General features: G+C 40.8%; 1 protein-coding gene across 2 annotated transcripts in view; it reads right to left on the bottom strand.

The window, feature by feature from the left end:
* Positions 1 to 6,010, bottom strand: part of PIK3C2A (phosphatidylinositol-4-phosphate 3-kinase catalytic subunit type 2 alpha) — a 49,430-nt gene extending 43,420 nt beyond the window's left edge. For both annotated transcript variants that reach the window (XM_053980250.1, XM_053980252.1), the window contains exon 1: positions 5,940 to 6,010. The gene's annotated coding sequence lies outside the window, so the exon portion shown is untranslated. The remainder of the gene's footprint in view (positions 1 to 5,939) is intronic.
* Between the last annotated feature and the right edge of the window lie 15,066 nt (positions 6,011 to 21,076).

The following is a 21,076-nucleotide window of genomic DNA, read 5'->3' as shown; positions in this document are numbered from 1 at the left end:
TTTTCTTTTGCTCAAATAATTCAGATCATAAATACCTAAGCAGGAACTTGCATCTCTTCACTCTGATTTTGAAATTTCATTTATGCCTAAAAAGTACAATTTCATCACAAAACCTTTGATCTCAAGAGCTAGGCAAGAATAGGACGTTTCTAGCACTAGAACAGGAAGTCTCAGCCTTTAAGGTCTTTCAACATCAGCAACAAATCCCTTGAAAAATCCAGCCTCAGCTGTTTCAGTGCTTATGAAAACTTATGCACTACTGAAATAAATTTTCACCCAGGACACTGTGCAGAGGATCATCAGTAGACATGGCACATTTTGTAGCTGCTGTTAAATTTGAATTTTCAGGTTTTGATCAATGTTTCAAGAGAGACAACGCATGGATGCATCTGTCATGATTTCCAGCCAGATGTCAGTGAGGGCAGCTACAGATACCTACAGATCATGTGTTTCCCATGGCCACACTCTTCCCTGCAATGGTCTGCACCACTGGCCAGTGCAAGCCCTTCCATCAGTAGATACTGGTACATGTAGTTTTGGTACAGCAGGTTTGCAAGCTTACTCAGCACATTTCTGCTATTATACTCCTCCCCTCAAATTTTGAACCTAACCTCCACTCCATTTAGGTCTGTTAAGAGATAGGGGTCATACAGATAATTGAATTCCATGTAAGGTTCATAAAAACAAAAACCCTGACCCTGCCAAGAACACTGGCTCTCACAGCCAGAAGAAAACTGTACCATGAGCTCATGTAACTGGACACTGCAGATTTATCATCAGGATAAACTTCACAAATTTTGAATCATGATTGAATCATGGTAAGAAGTCCTTAAAGCCCATCAGCGGAAGACACAAATTAACAGGAAGCTTGGCAGCAGTTTCATCAGCTGTAGAACTACTCACCACACTTTGCATCCCTATCCTGTTCCCAGCTCTCTAACAGCATCCTCCTATTCTGTCCCTGCCCAGTATTTTCTGGATGCAGGTACCAGAAAAGAGCAAGAATGAAACTGATGGCATCCCAGGCTGTTTCACTCCGATGCACTTGGCCAAGACAGTTTTTTCCACGCCTTACAGCCAAGCTTATTACCCTCATTGTTTGACAAAGGCTAGGAATTCTAGTTCTGTTGCAATGTTTCTCCTTACAGAATAATGCTTTCAATTCCAACCCTCCTGTTTCAAAAGTTCGCTTTTAAAACCTTTGTACTGGGTCCTTTGCTCTACAGACACGTCTTAAGTGGTGCTTTTCTCCAGGTCACCCTGACGTGCACAATCCCTCCACCAATCCCCCTTTTCAATGGATATTTGAAAACACCCAGGCAACACAAACTTTCACACAGAATCACCATTAGCTGCTGGCTTAAGGGGAGCCTTTTTCCTATTCTTTAAGTGAGATCACTGTCCCAAATATTTTGATTCCCCAGCTGAATAATTGGTGCAGTAATTCCTGACTTGCAAAGTAATTTTATTCTGGAATATCACTTTCATGGAACAATTAAGGCTGGAAGGGACCTTAGTTATTCATGCAGTGTGAGGCCTGACCCCAGCAGAACATGACAAATTACCTGGAGCATGTAGCTAAACTAGTACTTGCACTAATCCTGATCCCAGTGGTACTAAACACAAGACAGACAACATTTTAAACTACATATCCAATTTTATCAAAACCATAGAAAGTGTCTAGTGTAGGTAGAATAGAGAAAGAGGAAAGAAACATCTGTGCTGTCTGCTTTAATTACCACAACAGAGATGCCCAAACACCTTCCATATAGTTCTCTAACATTCTGCAGCATAGACAAAGGACCGTGTTAAATTTTTTTCCCAATGTTTCCTAAATTATGTGCCTGAAGTAAGCCCTGCAGACATCCTACTAATGTCACAAAACACTGAAAATACAGCAAAATGCAGGAGGCTCATGATGCAAGGTACAGAAGCTGTTAGCACAGGGAGATAAAAACAACCCTTCCCCACAGAGCTCCTATTTTACTCCCTGTGCAGCAGTGCACAACATACACCATCAACAAAACATAATCTAAAACATGCATGGGGAGGAAACACTGACACCTCAGCTCTGGCCCAGACTTAACTCTATATCACTGTATTAGTATCACCCTACCAGTCTAACCTAATGCAATTCTGCTGCAGTAGCCAAATTATTTCCACCACTTGCTTCAGCAGCTGAGTTTCCCCTCAGGCAGGAAACTTGCACAGTTTCAGATATAACCAGCAGATGCTTCTTAGTCACACACCTCATATTCATAGGAGATCCAGCAGAATTGCTAATTACTAATTGACAGAAGAAATGCACTGTTCATGCGTACCTCTGCGCTTTAACCATTAGAAAACACTAAATGCTTATCACATGTATTGACTGAACAATTACAGGGTTTGTTTGAGTTTGGTTTTTTACAGTACACAGGTAGAAAATTGAACAGGGTGGCTATGCTCAGACCAAAGGTTCATCTCATCCTGATCTTGTCTCTAAAGGTGGCTTTGGAAATGCAAACAGGAAAAAGCCAAACCAACACAAATACTTCCTCAAAATACACTTCTAGTCTCCACTAATTTGGCACTCAAGTACTTCCTGAATCCTGAGGTAACTTCTCTAAGATTAAGACTCTTGATGAACTTTTTCATCAGGAATTTGTTCAGGTGGATGTTGAACTTGGGTAAACTTCCAGCTCTCACCTTATAAGAGCACCGTCTCTACTCCTCTGCTGTGACTACAACCTAAGCAGAAGATCAGATCAGTTATTGAGATGACCTGTTCTTGATCAGTCCCTTACAAACATCAACTACAACACTGATGCCTACAACCTCAATTATTTCCTCTGGGTCACGATGCACTAAACAACCTCCAGATCTGATCCAGTGACATTCCCTTAGCACAAACACCACAAGGTGCTCACACACTACACACTGCAAGTTCTGGTTGGGTTTTTGTAAGTCATGTTTTGTTTGTAACTCCAAGTTACATGAAACATGCACACATACCTTCTCCCTCTTACTTCCATTTCTTCCCTCTGAAGTGACCATCACTTGGACACCTTAATCTAAGGAAATACTTTCAGGCTGCATTTCTACAAAGTTACAGGTTGAAGTAATACTTCTCATAACTTTTTTAAATGTGAGCATTGACGAAAGCATTTAATTCTAAAACTTTTATAGCTTAAGTGAGGTTTATCATTACTGGCATGCTTTGAAACATTTCCTCCTTCCCTTCCCTGTCCAGTCTGGAAACAACTTCACCATTCTTCTCACAAACTTACATCACATCAACCTCCTCACCTACAAAGGGGCTGGGTGATGCTGTATTAGATGACTAATTTTATTGATGATAAAGACTGAACCCTGGTTCTGGTAATTAATTACACATCCACATATTCTACTTAAACTAGAATGATACATTTACATGGTCACACATCCATAAAGCAAACAACTTACATTTATGTAACACTCTCTCATTTTTAAGCTTGTTGTATTATCCTAAAAACAAATAAACACCAAATAATTTCTGTACTGACTGCAGACACTAAAAGGCAATACTTCTAAAAAGTACAAACAAACAAACAAACAAACCCAAAAAATATCATCTTTACCTGAATGTCTTTAACGCTGATCTTGTGTTTTCTGAATTTTAATCATGTCAGTGTTGGACTTAAACCGGCCTACCCACCAGAGCTACTTCACTGCAATTTTTGAAGTTCCCATAAGGCAGCCTTAAGAGCTGTTCAAGAGTTTAAAAGACAAACAACATGCAATCCTGCTCTAATAAAATTCAAATCTAGCATTCATTTTTCTAAATAACCCCATACCGTCTGGTTTTGGGCCCACATCAAAGCTTAAGACAACAACAACAAAAACGCCCTCAAAAACATCACCTCAGCATTTTTATTCCTTAAACATTTTAATCCAAGTGTCTCCAGCTAGGCAGCAAATACAACAGCAACACTGAGTAAGAAATATCAACGGTTTCAATTTAGTTTGAGAAGCAAGAAACAAAGGAACACAGAATCTGAAAGTGATTTTTTTTTACTTGACATTTTGAAATGCATCACTTTCCATTTAAGGCATTCAATTTTCTTTATTAGTACACAGAGAGCTACTCAAATTGGATAAAAATCACTAAATCATCAATTTCAATACAACGATTATATGTCCTGATGAACCTTTGAGTTCTCAGGGATGACAGCAATAAAAGAGGAACCTCAAGTACATAAATCAGGGTTACTAATGCACTGAAATTAAAACAAATCTATTTTATTAAATCAATCAAAATATTAAATATTTCCTGAGATCTCCTTTGTATTTTTCATAAACAAGCACCTCTAAGAGACGTAAAATAATATTCAAATACAGCAGACCATTTAAGAACATGAGACTCTAAATAACCTATTACTTGTCTGGTCTGTGATCCTCTCCCCAAAAGGTCATTTAACTTCCAGTATTTGTCGTTTCTGCCTGTGTTCTCTCCCGCTGCCTTTATCTTCTATGCATCTTTCTTTCACTGTCCTCTTATTCTTACCAGTTTTGCTCCAACTTGCTTTTACATAAGAAAACAACCCCAAAAAACAAACAGAACTTAGTGGGAACTATATTCCCTTTCTCCCCCTCCCACAAATGTGCTAAGTGAGGCCAATTTAAGCAACTTCTCTTTCTCCCAGATACATAAAGTTTTTTACAGGCCCACTCTCAGTGTTGGGAGAATGAAGCACACAACTGCCTTCAAAGCCAACAAAGCCATATAAAAAATACTTTTGTCTGTCTGATTTCATTTCCCCTGCCCCATTTCTGCTTCTCCTTTGGATTCTTCATAAGTCATCCATCACTACTACTCCAGAATACAGCTTATATTCAAAGCAAGTATTGCACAACATCTTGTACAAACATCAGACATTTTTCTTACATTTTCAGTTCCCTTTGGGAAGAGATCTGCATTAAATATGCAATGTTATCAGTTAAAACCTCTGCATCTCTCCTCTCCCCCAAATCAGTTTAACTGTGCTATGCTCTGGAGTATTACAAGTATCAGGCTTGTAATAAGTAATACAATGAGTAGAAAGACCACCAGAATCTCCTTTTCTTCCAAATGCTTTTATTTTGACTGCATCTTGCTACCACATCCTTCCCCCAATAACAGCATAGCTGAAGTGGGGGGTTACTTGTGCTAACAAAGCTGCAGGAATACCTTTTTTATTGTGTTGATACAGAATGATAAACTAGATCGAGCCAAGAACAGCAAGGCAGTCACAAACTTCCATGTATCACTAGAAATATCGGCAAAGCTCCCGGAGGAAACAGCAGAGCTGTTTAGGGATCAGTTTTGTAAACATCCTACTTTTCTGGAACCACAGCAACCCGGGGCAAGCGAACCCCCTCCGAAACCAACAAGGTGATGAACAAAAAGGAAACGTAAACCTGGTGGGTCTCTGCAGCGACCGCCAAGGTGCCCCCCTACGCCGGGCACCTCCCGAGCTCCCCGCTCCGCGCCGGTGACAGCTCCCCGCCACTGCGGAAACTTCATCCCCGGATCCAAAAAGCACCTCTAGCACCTGCGGAGCGCGGGCAGCAGCTCCGGACGGCTCCGCGCCCCGAGCGGCGCCGCTCCAGAGCTCCAGACACGCAGTTCCCGGCTGGAAGCGCTTCCCGCAGGCAGCGCCGCCGCAGCCGCGCCCGGCTCGGGGAGCCCACAGAGCCACGGGAGCGGGACGGGCCGTGCGGACAGCGCTACCCCGGGCCCGCCGCCCGCAGGTGCCGCCCGGGGCAGCCCCGGGGTCGCGCCGGCGGCGAGCAGCGCCCGGAGGCCGAGGGTCGCGGCGACCCCCGGGACGGGCGGGCGAAGCGGGGCACGGCGGGGAGCGGAACGAGCGACACGCGGCAGGGCCGGGACGGCGCGGGGCCCGCAGCTCGCCCCGACCCCCGGGGCTCCCCGCGCCTACCTTGGCCATTTCCCCTCGTCCCGGCTGCTCCCAGCAGGAGCGCTCCAGGCTGCGGGCAGCTCCCCCCGCCGCGCTGCGCTCACTTCCGCCGGCCGCGCGGGGCGGGGCGCGCGCTGCGCCGGGCCTGGCCCCGGGGCCGCCTCACCTGAGCCCGCGCCGCCGCCCCCCGGCCCACGCAGGGGGCCCGTCCCGCCGGCCGTGGTGGTGCGGCGGGGCCGGTGGCGCTGGGGTGACTCTCCGTCATTTCCTCCCCTTATCGCCCGATCTTCCCAAGAATGCCCGGCATGACTGGGAACTTGCCCAGCGCACCAGAAACGTCCGTCGGGGGGGCTGGAGCCGTGCCGCGGACACAATGGACTTCCTCAGCCGCCGGCAGCGGGGGAAGGGCCAGGACGCGGCGGGGACGGGGCCCAGCAGTGACCCTGGGGAAGCCGGGGAGCCCCCAGCACATGGGGCTGGGCTGCAGGCACGAACAGCACCAGCGCTTGCTGGACGACCCCAGTGATTTGGAACAACAGGTTCCACTACATAGAATTTTGCTTAACTAACTTCAGAAACTACTTGGCCGGCAAGGGCAGATTCCTGTTGTCAACTCCAATCTTCCTGACATACCAAGACGTTTCAGAAAGAACAAATATTTTGGTTTGACCTTCACAGTAGCTTCAAAAGAACGAATTCTTTGGGTATGCCCTAAAGTCTTGCGTGTGGGATTTCATACAAAGTTTATAGACAATGGGCCTTTCATAACATCACATTAAAAGCTGTCATGGTCATTTAAACGTAGCAGTATTATTTTTAATGTAGATGTAAAAGAATTCCAGAGGGAATAACTTTATATTCCGTCCACTCGGGGATTACTTTAAATAAGCGAGGCATTCAGTTTATGCCTATTGGTACTTTATTCTGCACTTTTAGCACACAGAAATTCCGAAAAATACAAAACACTTAATGAAGCACAGAAGACATGACAAGAAGACACATAAGTTTAGAAGCTACAATATAAATGAATTATCAAAAAGTAGTCAGGAATACATGGCTGGCAGTCACATTTTTACTGTGGATATATATAACCATCATTTTAGCATCTAAACATTTTCTACTTGATAGATCTTGACACCATTAAGGTCAATGAAAGCCTTTTCAGGAGATTTCAATATGAGCAAAATGGGGACTTAGAAGACTGACACAAAATGGGTTCCTGGAGACTCATCACAAACATGACCGTAATTACATAGATTTAAAAAAATTACCAGAGTTCTTACTACCCTTGTGATCTAAGCCATCAGGAATTCTTCAGGCTGACAGTTATTAGGAGTAGAAATCAATCCTTTCTAATGCCATTCCGTTTTTGACAATCAATAAGCAAATTCTGCTCCAATTTTGAACACAGAGCATCAGTAGAAGAAATCTACTCAAAAAAAGAAAGCTTCAGGTTCCTTTCCAGACAGTCTGTCCAAATACACCTTCTTTTCAGGTTGCATTTTAGACTTTTTGTCCTGGCAGTCGTGTCTCCTGGCCGCCTCCTCTACTGGGCTCCTGTGGTGATCCTGGCCAGGAGAGCTCTGTACTTGGAACAATTAGTGACCCACATAAATGGTGCTTTACAGAGGCACAGTGTCTTTCTGCCTGGATCCTGCTGCAAACCAGTTCCTTGGTGTTTGTGCTGCTTTCCCCTTCAGGTACAGGTCACCTTAAACTGCTCCCAATTGCACCTATGACTCACTGGCCACAGGGTTTAGTCCTGGGATAACCATTTGTCGATGTTTCATCCATTGCTAAGTAAAGGAGCATTAACTTGCTTAGTCTGAACAAAAGGCAGTTGGCACACCCAACAGTTTCAACAAGATCATATTGGAATGAGATATCTTTAAGGTCCCTTCCAACCCAAGCCATTCTATGATTCCATGATCATGGCTATTAGATTGACCAACATCCAACATGTTATTACATAATATGTGACAGTAGGTCAAATATGAATCTTACTAGTTGAGATAGGAAAGATGTTTTGGTTTATTCTGTGGATTAATGAAGAATTTTAGACCATTATTAAGCCTGCCTATCAGTGTCACTATAACTGTAAGAACTGCCTGTACCTTTACTTGGAAATTATTTCCTTCATGTAAAAAAAATTTCTTGCTATTCCACATTTAAAAAAAATTAATTTAAGCCCATTCTTTTTAGCACGATCTCATTTTTGAAAGGTATTCTGAAGGTATTTAATGTTAAATAGGCACTGATTTCATATTACCACACTGAATACAAAGTGAGTGTGCTATTCCTTCCTTTGCTTTCCCAGAGTCACAGAATCGTTACAGTTGGAAAATACTTCCAAGATCACTGAGCCCAACCTTTGACTGAACACCATGCTGTCAACTAGACCATGGCACTCAGTGCCATACCCAGTCATTTCTTTAACACCTCCAGGGATGGTGATTCCACCACCTCCCTGGGCACTCTGTTCCAGTGCTTGACAACACTTTCAATGAAGAAATTATTCCTGATATCCAGCCCAAACCTCCCCTGGCACAACTCCAGGCCATTTCCTCTTGTCCTGTTGCTGAGAGAAGAGACCCACCCTCACCTGGCTATAACCTCCTTTCAGCATTGTAGAGAGCAATGAGGCCTCCCCTGAGCCTCCTTTTCTCCAGGTTAAACAACCACACTCCCTCAGCTGTTCCTCATACCCTTCACCAATTTTGTTGCCCTTCTCTGGACTAGCTGCAGCACCTCAATATCTTTCCTGAATTGAGGGGCTCAGAACTGGACACAGGATTCAAGGTGCCATTTCACCCATGTGGTCTCCAGGGGACAGGCACTGCCCTACTCCTGCTGGCCACACTATTTGTGATACAGGCCAGCACTTTGCACTGAAGAGCAACTCCAACACAAGCACTTTTGCCTCTGCTTTCATTGTTTCTCAGCTACATCCACATTACCCAAGTACCAATTATCAGGTGCACTCTGGAAGTGGTACCAGCCAGTTTTAGAAACACCATTTGTATGTCAAATGCCACACAGCTGGGCAGCCACAGCAGTTCTCCTTCAAGAAAGACAACTGGTTAGCCTTGGAAGCTCAGATTCTAGGCAAAGTGACACTATTTCCTAGAGAGCTGAGTCAAGAGGGGAACAATGGCATAGCCTGCAGACCTGCTTAGGAATGGATGATTACAAGTTAGCCATTCCTACATGCAGAAATGATGCCAGCTTTAAAGTATTTCTCACACAGGAAGTTACTAATGTGCCCATGTAAAAGCACTGCACAAGGTGTGTGTCTCAGCAGCCTCACTGTCTTGTTCCTGTGTATCTTCTCTGTGATACACAGACCAAATGCCACAGTTGCCCTGATGGTTTTCAGGAGATAAAACTATTATAAAAACAATGATATTTTCACTTGATAAAACTATGTCTTGTAAAAAACACTACAATTTATTAAATAACATATTAATGACAATTTAAATTGCATACCACAGACAGAATAAATGAGAGAATTTGGTCAAATATTTGGAGAGAGTAAGTGCTGTGCTTGCTATATCAAACATCCCAAAAGAACTGACACACAGCATATGCAAAGACCAAATCAGTTTGTGTAACTAACAATACTGACACTGGTATTAACTGGAAATATGACAAACTGTCACTGGTAGATGATTTTTTAAACAATATCTAGGATACAAGGAAGCCTGAAATATACCTAGATCAAAAGGACACCTACACACAACAAAGCTTAACAAATGTGTTGTGGTGACTATAACACATGGGAAGTAAAAAACAAAACCAAAACACACAAAACCCAAAAAACCAAACACCCCCATCAAAAAAACAAAACAAAACAACAAACTAAAATCACTTTAAAGCCAAAATTTCCTTCATTTTCTTCTCAGCATAAAATGCATTTATGTGCCCCCAAAATTTAACAGATGAGTGCTTTGAGCTACTGGAATTGCTGCTTGCCTTTAACTAACTGGAAGGAACAAACTTGATGTCTTGATGTCTATTGTTAGAGTATCCTTTCTGGAAATGACAAATTGTTAGTAGGAGCACAGGGATTATTAAAGGACAAATGTGCTTCCTGTGACAATGGGAAGATAGAGCATATCCTACCAAGGACAAAGACCTCTTCACAGAATCCGTGCCATGTACCAGAACATGGTAAAAACCCCACATCCACTTTGTGCAGTGTGGAAATTCCCAGGATTTTGTTCACTGGGATGTGGTCTGCAACACAAATTTTGGATTTGAAAGTAGACCAACTCAGACTATTCAGGAAAAGAAAATCATGCAACTACATCTACAACTCCAGTATGAAGCTGCTCTTAGCATAGCTGCTAGATTTGGTGATGTTTGAATTAAAGACAAAACAGCTTTTATCTTGTTCTATTTATATTTATCTTGTTACATTTTCTCAAAGAAATCATGTTAAATATACTGAGAAACGAAGCCTAAACAGATTAAACACTAAAAGATCTACCAATCCTCAGCTAATCAAGACACTGACAGCCTCAAGGTGACCTCTGTATATTTAAAGTCAGCAAGCTTTAAGTGCTAATTTTGGAACAACTGGTAATTTGTATCAAAATTGTAGCCGGGGGTTTTTTAGTATCTATAAACTTTTTTTTTTCTCTGAAGACCAGCAGATGGAGACAGGTTCTGTTTTACTCTGCAAGAAAACAGAAGATTGTATTACTTCAAAAATGACACCTTCTGAAAATTCACTATCATTTCATAGTTCAGGCTTGCAATGCCTTTTCTTGGTCATTTTGAACTCTATTATTAATACTCACTTTTCCTTTTTTTTTTTTTTTTTAGTGCTTATCCAAGCTTAAAAGGCTATTGCTTACATCTGAAGATGTTTAGTCAAAAGCATGCTCCTTATTAATACTTCCCTATGGATTTCTCTCAGGAAGAAAGGGTATATCAGTATTAGTAATGACTGAAAAAAAAAATGTGGTTTTGTTTTTGTTATTTCACTGTCATGCAACAGCTTGCATGTGTTTGCAGCATGTCTGAAGTCCGCATATGGCTCTCAAAATCTAAACAATAATTTCAGCTGGCTTTACATATGAGTTACATATTTAAGGACTAACTATAAGAAGAAACTTCTACTCTAAAGTAAAAACCACAAAAACAACTCCTGGTGGCTTCAAGTGCAAGTAAAATGTTCTCTTGGGTTAATTTCTTAGGACCCAGGTCTCGCTTCAGGAAATGGGAATTTAGGCATTACAAGCCAAAATATTACTATACAGATATTGGCACAGAAGCTTAGGTATGTCTCATATGGTTTAGGCAATATTCTCTACAAAATTACATAACAGGGCATACACTTGAAATTAATAAAATATTTTTCATATTTACCCATAGTGTTGCAGATAAGTAATGGCCAGAAGAGCTACTAGAACATGGACCTGAATAGAAATAATTTTACATGTCACTACTTGTTCTACTGTAAATAGTTTGTGATAGTCTATTTTTTTTTTTCATAAACTCCCTTTTGCAGATGGTTTATTTACTCAGAAAAGAAACTATAAGAAATGCTTTTTGGATAGAATGCGTTCTAAGCAATATGCATAACTGCTATAATTTTAAAGAAATCTTAAAAAAAAAAAAGAAGTTTCTGAATATTTCTAAAATAGAGTGGAAGCAGAAGAATTAGAATATGCATGCAGAAAGTGTGTCACTGCTGCAGTGTACTCAGGAGGTACTGTGGGATAGTTTTTAGTCTGTAGTGTGCTGTGCTAAGGGCTATTACTGTAAGAAAGGTGCCAGAAAAGCCTGTGTGAGAAACTGTGGGCAACAGGATGTGTGCCTGGAAATAGCAATCATTCCTGGGGCAAAGATAATTGAGGTAATTGGGAAGCCTGCTAGTAGTTAAAATCCCAATCACAACCAGTCATGCTTAATCAGACATCCAAAGGCAGAGGGTGATAAAACTGCATATTGAGTACTCACTTGAATTATCCCATATCACAAAGTTCAAACAAACCAACCAGCACTACCAGTAGGAGTCCTACACAGGAGAAAGATTTCCACAGGCTAAGAAAGGGGTTATAAGGTCTTCTCCCAGCTGCCCATGTTCCTGTAGCTCCATGAAAGATCAAAACCCTTCCTGACAAAATCTGGTTTTTCCTTTCTGGTACAAGCTAATTGCATTAAGCTTCTTGTAGCTACCCTGTGTTCCTCAGTAAAAAAAAAACTTCACAGTTCTTTAAGCACTGCAAGCCCATGGAAATATTCTACTATTAAAAAAGTATTGAACAATTCCTTATGTCATGCTTTTACTTGTAGTCACACAGTGTATATGGTAAAATGAAATTATCCTGTTAAGTACATTCACTGAGGTGTTTTCATATCCCTGTCCAAGTCTAAATATGCCATGGCTCTGGCTCTTAATCCTTGTATTTTGGTATACAATTTTTTTGTAGTTTTCATAGGGGAAGTTAAGTACACAATGTGTTCCCTGGAGGACATTTGTAAAACCAGTTTTCAGGTTAAGAGTCAATGATCCAAATTCTGGAAGCAGCAAAATTATTTTTAAATGCCTTAAATCCTTGCCAATATTCTCTAGTTGGTAAATAGGCATCTTCTACTTAGGGATGACAGTTATGTAACAGTAGAGCACTGGTACATTATTCAAAGGGATTTATTGCTTTCCTTTGCTGCTTGCATTCTTGAGTAGAAAGACACGCATGCTTGAGGACTAAACCGGAGAGAGCTTTAATGAAAATTATCTCTGAGTTTGGTGGAAAACTTTTCAGATAGGATTGCTGTGGTCAGCCCCCAGAAAAAGGAACCAAATAAGATCAGAGGCCAACAACATTAATACGTGTCACAACTCACTGAACAACTTACCACAGAGTTTGTGTGCATGGGAGGGAAAAAAAGCACTGTGGGGTCATGTGTGCACAGCTCACTGAGAAACTTCAAGGGGGCAGGAGAGCTGATGGACTTACCACAGAGTTCTGGCCTTGTTACAACCCCATCTTTGTGGATATGCCATCCAACAGAACAACTCCACCAAACGCAGCAGAATTCCGTCTGGATTGAGTTGGTACACCTAAGTGTAGGTTTGCAGAGCACATTGGGAATGTCCCTTCTGATCTTCTAGGGTGCCAGAGAAATCACCTGTCAGATCACCTTCTTGGGCCCCAGAGTCATCCTCCTGCAATGAAGCAGTGACACATCAGGCTGTGGAGAAATACAGCCCTTATCTTAAGAACACAGGCAGTACTGAAGCATTTGGAAATATTAATGTTAAAAAGATTACTTATTTTCCAAACATAAATGCAATGTTAAGCCTTAAATAGTAATGGCTCTTTGCTTGAGATATACACTGAAGAGTAGCTGAAGGATGTGGAAGAGGATATGGATAAGGGAATGACACCACAGTATTGGCTAATTCTGCCTATGATACCATACCTTCAAAGTAAAACCTTCAAACTTCAAACTGAAAGAGAGGCAAACTTCAAACTGAAAGAGAGAAGGTATTAGGAAAAAATTCTTCACTGTGAGGGTGGTGAGGCACTGGCACAGGCTGCCCTGAGAAGCTGTGGATGTCCCATCTCTGGAAATATTTAAGGCCAGGTGGGATAGAGCTCTGAGCTGCCTGGTCTGATGGAAGGTGTCTCGGCTCACCGCAGGCGGTTGGAGTTAGATGATCTTTAACGTCCATTCCAACCCAAACCATTCTATGATTCTATGGTACCTAGTTTGCTACAGTGAAGCAAGTATTCAAGATTATGTGTGTGTGTGGTGAAAGTAGAGAGTGATTAACAACTCTTAGAAACCTCTAAATCAAATCAGTTTTAGCTACCTTGTTTTAACTAAATCCCAGGCCTTTCAGAAAAAAAAAAAATTAAATTGTGTATATGTCACCTACAGATGTTACTTCTACTAGAATATTGCATAGTCTTTTGGGAGAGCAGAAATTCATTATCCAAGTCAGGAATCACATAATCAAGCACAATCTTGGTTTTGTGTTTAAGTCAATGGAAGTTGTGCTCTTTTTTTTTTCACTGAAAGAACAGCATAAAAAGAACAAAACTATCTTTGCCTTATTCCACAAAAACCCACTGGTTTATGGATATGGATCCACTTGCAGTATTCTGGCATCCCCAAAGGTACCTGTCTGAATACTTAACCCATGGAAGGTACATATTAAAATACCACACTAATGAAAAGTTACATCTTCCAGCTATTTATTCTTTGTTAGCAAGGGCATCCTGTCCTCCTTAGTCTCACATCATTAAAAACAAGTCCAACTCCTGGTCATTAGGTTATGATATAAAATGCCCACCTCCCATGTAATATTAAAAACCTTTAAAAATCCACGAAGTTTAAGCCAGAAAAGCCAGAATTTTTCTAAAACCTGGTAGTGTTTGTGAGATTTAAAACCTGAATATAGATTAACTACATTTTCCTGAGGTAGCAGAGAATACATTGATCACCCCTGACCTCTCACTTAGGTTGAGAGATACTTTAACAGCTTGTTCTAAGGACAGACAGAAGTATACTTTCCCAGCCTTTTAGAGAATTCCCTGGATATTTTTGAGGATGCAAACAGCTTTCACTAAAGGAGGAAAGTACAGATTGGAAACAGATGGGGCGCTTTTTTTTTTTTAATAAATTGATTGCTATCACAAATCCTACAATTTGGAACAATCAGGCTAAAAATCATGTTCCCAATTATACCACTTCTACATCCTTATTTTTTATAATATCACAGTTTCATGAGTTCTGCAGCCACTGCACAGTTTTCTGAGGAAATGGACAGAAAGCCTGACAGCTGTAGAGGGCTTATACTGAAAGCATTTAAAGAATCCTTCTTTAATCTGATTTTGGTGGAAATTAAGCTTTACTTATGTTCTATTTGCACTGAAATTAACAGGGTTGATCTCAAGGATGACTAAAACATCCCTGGGAGCTTGGAATCAAGGGAAGGAGGAAAAGGAAAAGGAAAAGGAAAAGGAAAAGGAAAAGGAAAAGGAAAAGGAAAAGGAAAAGGAAAAGGAAAAGGAAAAGGAAAAGGAAAAGGAAAAGGAAAAGGAAAAGGAAAAGGAAAAGGAAAAGGAAGACTATCTGCTTCTGTGACAGTGTGTGTCACAATACAATTTGTTGAGATTCCATCCAACCTCTAAATAAAGGGGATTTCCAGCAAGCCCTGGAGTACTTTCAGCCACTGAAAATCAGGCCACATGGTGGGATGTGGTTAAGACCAGAACTGGAGTATCCAGCTTACCACAGGCTTTACCATAATTATGAGATTGTTTCCAGAACATCCCTTTTAACACTAAGTTACTTTAGAAATACTAATAATGTTTTAATTTCTTTTCAGATATCAAAATTCAGAGAATTCACTAACCTTTTGGAGTTAGTGAATAACATTCTTCCACTGCTGTCCTTTCCCGCCATTCTTAAATAAGCATATAGGTTAAGGAAACTCAAATAAGCCTGATAGATTATGCCACGAGATACAGGTTCAGTGACCTAGCCCAAGGTGTTTAGGGTAAAAACAGACTAAGACCCTGGAACTCATTAGAAACCACAAATTTAAAATTAAAGAACAAATATTGTGTTACACTGTCAGCTAAGTGCACACATGGAGATTAGAGAGGACTAGTAGAGCATGACTGGCACCTTTGCAAACACAGGACTTCAAAGATAAATACACTGCCTACTAATGGCAAAAGGCAGACAGATGTGATGATAGAGGTAAAGCTTGTATTGAAAGCTTTTTTTTTTTTAACCCATGTTTAAAGCGGATATCCCTCTGTGATCATTAGCACTGGAAATGAATGTTTCAGACTGTTGTAGTAAGGGAAGATTTAAAAGAATCTGACACTGATATCTTCACTTGCTTTTAAAAATCTGAAATCATTAAATAACTTGACTGCTGTCTAATACTTTCCAACAGTGGTACATAAATCAGAATATTTTGATGCAAGACATCAGTTCTGGCCCCAGATTTGAGTCCTATGAGGGACTCAGTGCCTGCAGTCATTAATGTGAAGGGAGTTTTGCCTTGACCAGATGATAAAACCTTAAGACTGTGAATATCTGAGAAAAATTTGTGCAGTCATTTCAGTGGGTAAAGTTCTTTAAAAGCTCAGAAAATGGTATCAATTTTAAAATAACATGGGAAGCAGTATTTGTTTCCATCTGTGCAGGTAAAGCAATCCCTTCAACATGGAGACCACATGCTTTGTTGGGTAGGCTGGGGAAGGCTGACTCTTCAGGGAGGACTTGCAGGGTGTCCCTGTGTTCCTTTGGACAAGAAATTTTGGGAAGAGGCTTATATGGAGAGATGAAAAAGGACTGTTGTGAGACAGGCCTTCCAGGTCCTTCATAATGAGACAACTGAGCCTGCCCTATTTCTAAAATGCAATTATACACCTGCAGCCTGAGGCTCATAGAAAGAGTCTGATCACACTTTCACAACAAGGAACAACTGCAGAGCAGTTTCAGATAGCCTGATAAAAGCTTTTAGTTCATATACTGTACTTTTATTGGAGAAGGATATATAATATGGAAGGATGTGGGAATCAGGCCAGGAGATAACATCAGTAAAGAAAATATTATGTCCAGAAGAACTGTTAGAAACAGAATAATAAGCAATAAAAGAACTGTTGTTGTCTTGATCTATTTTATAACCCAGTTTGTCCCTCATTTTCATCTCCACTATGTTCCACGACTGTAAACACTTTAGCAATTGCAGCAAACACCATAAAGAAAGGCAGCATTAGCTACCTTTAATCCAACATCAACACCAGAAAAGTAGGTAGCAAGTGGCTAACCAGTTCTAGAAAGTTCTTAGCTGCCGGTTCACAGGGCAGGTTTTTCACTTCTAAGTTGTATCAACAAGTTGAAATTTGACTGACTTTTTATTTCCAGTGTTGTTGCTGCTCCACAATCTGGAAGAACTTCTCTGCTTCACAATCTATGGAAACCTTGACTTAGTATTTCCCTATTTCACAGAATAAGTATGAACACTAACCACCATAAAATATTTGATATTAAAACTGCTTTTAAGAAAGAGTGTCTGAAAAATTATAATGTGATAATTTAGTTGCACAATTGATTTGATGCTGGGCTTCCAAAATTATTTCAAAGATATTACTTTGCCTTTCATATCATATTTAATTCCTGCTTCTGCAAAAACATATTCTTGAGAATAATTAGTCATAGGATTATGTGGCAATCTTGGTCTTCTTCCTCCACAAGGTTTTCTGTTCCCTTTGCTTCAGACTGTCCTTTCCCTGCTTCCCCTCCACCGACCCATGGCATGAATTGATCAGGTCAACCACGTCTTTTCATCCAAATCAGACACATTCAGTAAAATAACTAGTTAAGATACAAAAGTGAGTGTCTATATAGAGTCAATCTTTTGAAATAAAACTCAAGCTATGCAACAAAACGTTTTCCCGATCTGAGATACTCCAGGATACATAATTTATTTTGAAAGAGTTTGCATTATGATTTATTTCCATTCCTCTGCAGCACAGAGAAGCCTGTGTTTCCAGTTTCTAGACACACAGCTGTGCAGAGGCAAGAAAATTACAAACAATGCTCTTTGAAATATTCTCACACAGCCGTATTTTTATGAATACTTTGGGACGTGAGGAAAAATATTTGCAATGCTGCATTAAACATATGTGAATTAACAAAGAATAAAGATCAGTGGTTGAAAAAGTACAAAGGGTGACAGAAGCAGAGTGAAACAACTTTTAATCTGCTTTTATGTTCAACTAGGGTTTATGTAGGTCGATGCAAACCTTGCAAATTCTCCTCTGGCACATTATTTGTAGAAATCTCTCTTTAAAATTTCATCAAATAAAGGAAAAGTTGGGATGATGTCCCTTTCTGTAACAAAGTCACTGCTTGCCACAGATTATTTACACATCTTGCTCATAATACTACTTCTGAAGAGAAAGTGTTTCATCTCTGAGATAGACTAAATGTTTCCTGATGGCCAGGGTCCAAAACAACACAGGATGGAGCAGAGCTTACAACCATATCCTCCCATTCTTGTAACATTCAAATTTCCTCAGCAAGTTTTTCAGGAATGAGATAATGTTAAGGTCCAACAGGGACACCAACAATACTTTTTACTAAATACTGCTCTTTTGTTCAGTGTAAGAAACAAAAACACATCCAGTCTAGAACTCATTGTTCTAATGAGCACACAGATATATTTTGGGTGTTTTGTTTTCAATTTCCAAAACTGTCAATATTGTCAGCACTGGTCTACAGATGTTCACAAACATGAATGTTTTATTCCAGCACAATGGGATGAAACAGTGGACATAAGGATGCTTCATGCTGGGGACAGTCTAGAAAGGCAGGGGAAATGGCTTCCAGACTAAAACACTTACTACCCTCTGACTCAAAGATTCAGTCTTCAGCACTTCATTCCCCATGGAAGCACAGCAGGGGAAAATGACTCGGACAGGGAGGGAACTGGGGAGTGAGAGCCACTTCTCCTCAAACAGTTCTGTGGGGCAGGAAAATGAAAGGCCATGAATCCTGGTTTAAATCCTCCATTCTCTTATTTTACAGAATGTGCACGTTTAAGAACCTAAAGGGAAAGGCAGACTTTTGGCTTGTACAATTAATGATACCATAAGGCAATGGCAGTTTTCATCCACAGTGCTTAAAGAGCAGAACTGTACCTTCCACAACACACATAGGAAAGGGAAAAGTGTGCCCTGAAGTTTAATCTCTTAAAGATAGATCAGATTCCACCTCATCTTTCCCCACAAAGCAGTTAATAAGCTTGAACTTTAACTCTGATTTGCAATCCAGCCCAAAAGGGGGGATAACTCTTCACAGAGGAGAAGAGAGTTGAGAAATTTCAACGTGTAATACCAAGGAAAGACAGGCACCAATGTTCAGCAGGTACCACTGAATCTGCCACAGGATTTCATTGCTTTTTTCTTGTTATGAAAAATAGTGACCATTTCTCTTTACTTCCAGCATGTCACTCTTCATGGGAATAGACCTGCATGTCATACTTACCATACAATGGATTTATGCTGCAATGTAACAATTCATTACATTCTATTATTGTCCTAGCAATTCCATTATTCTTAGCACTTGCTATTTTGATCTCCACTAAGCATTGCACTAACAATACCACAGAACCTTCTCATTACACATCCATAATCTGAGCAAAAAGAGAAATAGATTAAAAAAGCCAAGGCTGCCTTTTCTTCAAGGCAAGTCATCTATATTACTGACATATCATTTACTGCTTCACCATGCAGCTTCTGAATATCATGAGACACTCTGCAGATATGAAGCAAAATGTTTTCTTTCTGTGTTGTTCCTCTAAGTAATTCCTTAATTCTAAGTCATCAGCAAACTTTCTCACATCATTGTGTACCCCCATTTGGGAATTTTATGATAACATTGAAGTACATAGGCCACGTAAAAATTCCTAGGAAATACCACTGCTGAATCCCCCTGCCATTAGTCCAAAGTTTATAAAAAAATAATAAATAAACTTACCCAAACCTCTAAACATCACAAGAATAAGCCCCCCATGCTGACTGCCCCTTTTTGCCCATCAATAACTGGGTGATAATCATGTGCATACAGATATGACAAGAAAGAAGCTGGTATAATTTTAAAAGACAGACAGTTTTAGAAATTACTACCATGATCTCGTACATATTTGGTGGACGCTTAGCCTCTGCCAAATATTTAGATGCTACTTATCTGTTTTGTGATGAGAGGGGCATTTATAAACTGTAGATAAGTTGAAAGAAAGAAGTAATAAAATATTGATTTGCATGAGAAATCAAATGAAAACTGCATCAGGAATCAAGTGCTACACTCTCCTTTAATGAGACCTTTATGTTATTTCTTGTTGCCTGCGAGATTTGTGTGATATACATGCACTATATGTTTGTTACCACAAGCCTTTTTGTTCTACTTCTAAAAAATATTTACATTAATGGAAATGAGAGGCCAAAAAATTGCTGTGATACACTTCCTGCTGCAACCACAGCAGCAGGAAGTTTTGTCCTGTTTTTCTTCCCGTTTGTTACTATCTCATTTTCAATACACCCTCCTTCAGTTAAAAGTACCAAAATTGATCAAAACAACTTAGATGTCTTACCTCCTTCTTACACAAGGTATCACTCCTCTTCTGCCTTCTTTTTGTGACTTTTTCATGTGGCTTCAAGTCTGAAATTATCCTTGTGTCTTGTACCAGTATTAATAACTATTCTATGCCTTCAGAACAGTTCTCCCTCAACTTTACTCTTTACTTCCAAATATATTATGGGTCCTACCTCAGTTCTAACTCTCAGTTCCCTCTTATTTTGGAGGGAACATCATGCCTGTTTCTCTGAACATATGTCCTTCTGTGTTTCTAAAGCAAATTTTTCAGGCATGATTTGCTCTGGTGAAGCCAGGTTTGGCTATCACCAATCATCTCCTTATTTTCCATGTGCCTTAGCATAGTTTAAGAATTCCCATTGTCAGAGGGGTCATCGACACAGCCCCAGAGAGCTGGAGATGCACCTACCCAGAGGTTTTCCACCCTTCAGTTAAAGGAGTTTCTAGCCTGACATGAAATAACCATGTAAGTATTTGGAGAGAGAAAAATAAGTAGCACAACTAACTAGGCTATGGTACTTAGCAGGTTGTGATTGAGAGAGGGTCAAAACAACCCTGAAACAGTCAAAGCTGTGATGGAAACCTTCTCCACTCCAAGCAGCAGGCTTGACAACAGTAAATGGCTCTGAACTGCTCTTCCCTTGTCCCACCTGGACACTCCCCTCCTCCAGGCAAGGCTCATGTTGGTCCCACCACAGCTTGTTCTTGCAGATGATGTCACCTTGTCCTTCTCGTGCCTCCAAGCCACATTCAGGCAGTTGTCTGAGAAGGGCAGGCTCTCCTTGGAAACTTGTGGGAAGGCTCCGGTACAGGCACTGCCTCTGGTTCCTCCTACAAAGCAGGAAGCGGTAAACAGGAGGCCACAAAAGCAGAGAGAAGCTTTGTTCTTCATACGAGCAGAGAGTGAGGGCACACTTGGTGTGTTGTTGAGGGGACCCCACAGGATGAGGAGGCTCCTGAGGGGAGGTGGGGGACAGTCCCTGTGCCCAAGGGACAGCCTTCCATGCAAACAGTGAGCCCCA

The sequence above is a fragment of the Vidua macroura genome, chromosome 6 (genome assembly GCF_024509145.1).
Source record: "Vidua macroura isolate BioBank_ID:100142 chromosome 6, ASM2450914v1, whole genome shotgun sequence".
Lineage (NCBI taxonomy): Eukaryota > Metazoa > Chordata > Aves > Passeriformes > Viduidae > Vidua > Vidua macroura.
This window is presented reverse-complemented; position numbering and strand designations above follow the sequence as displayed.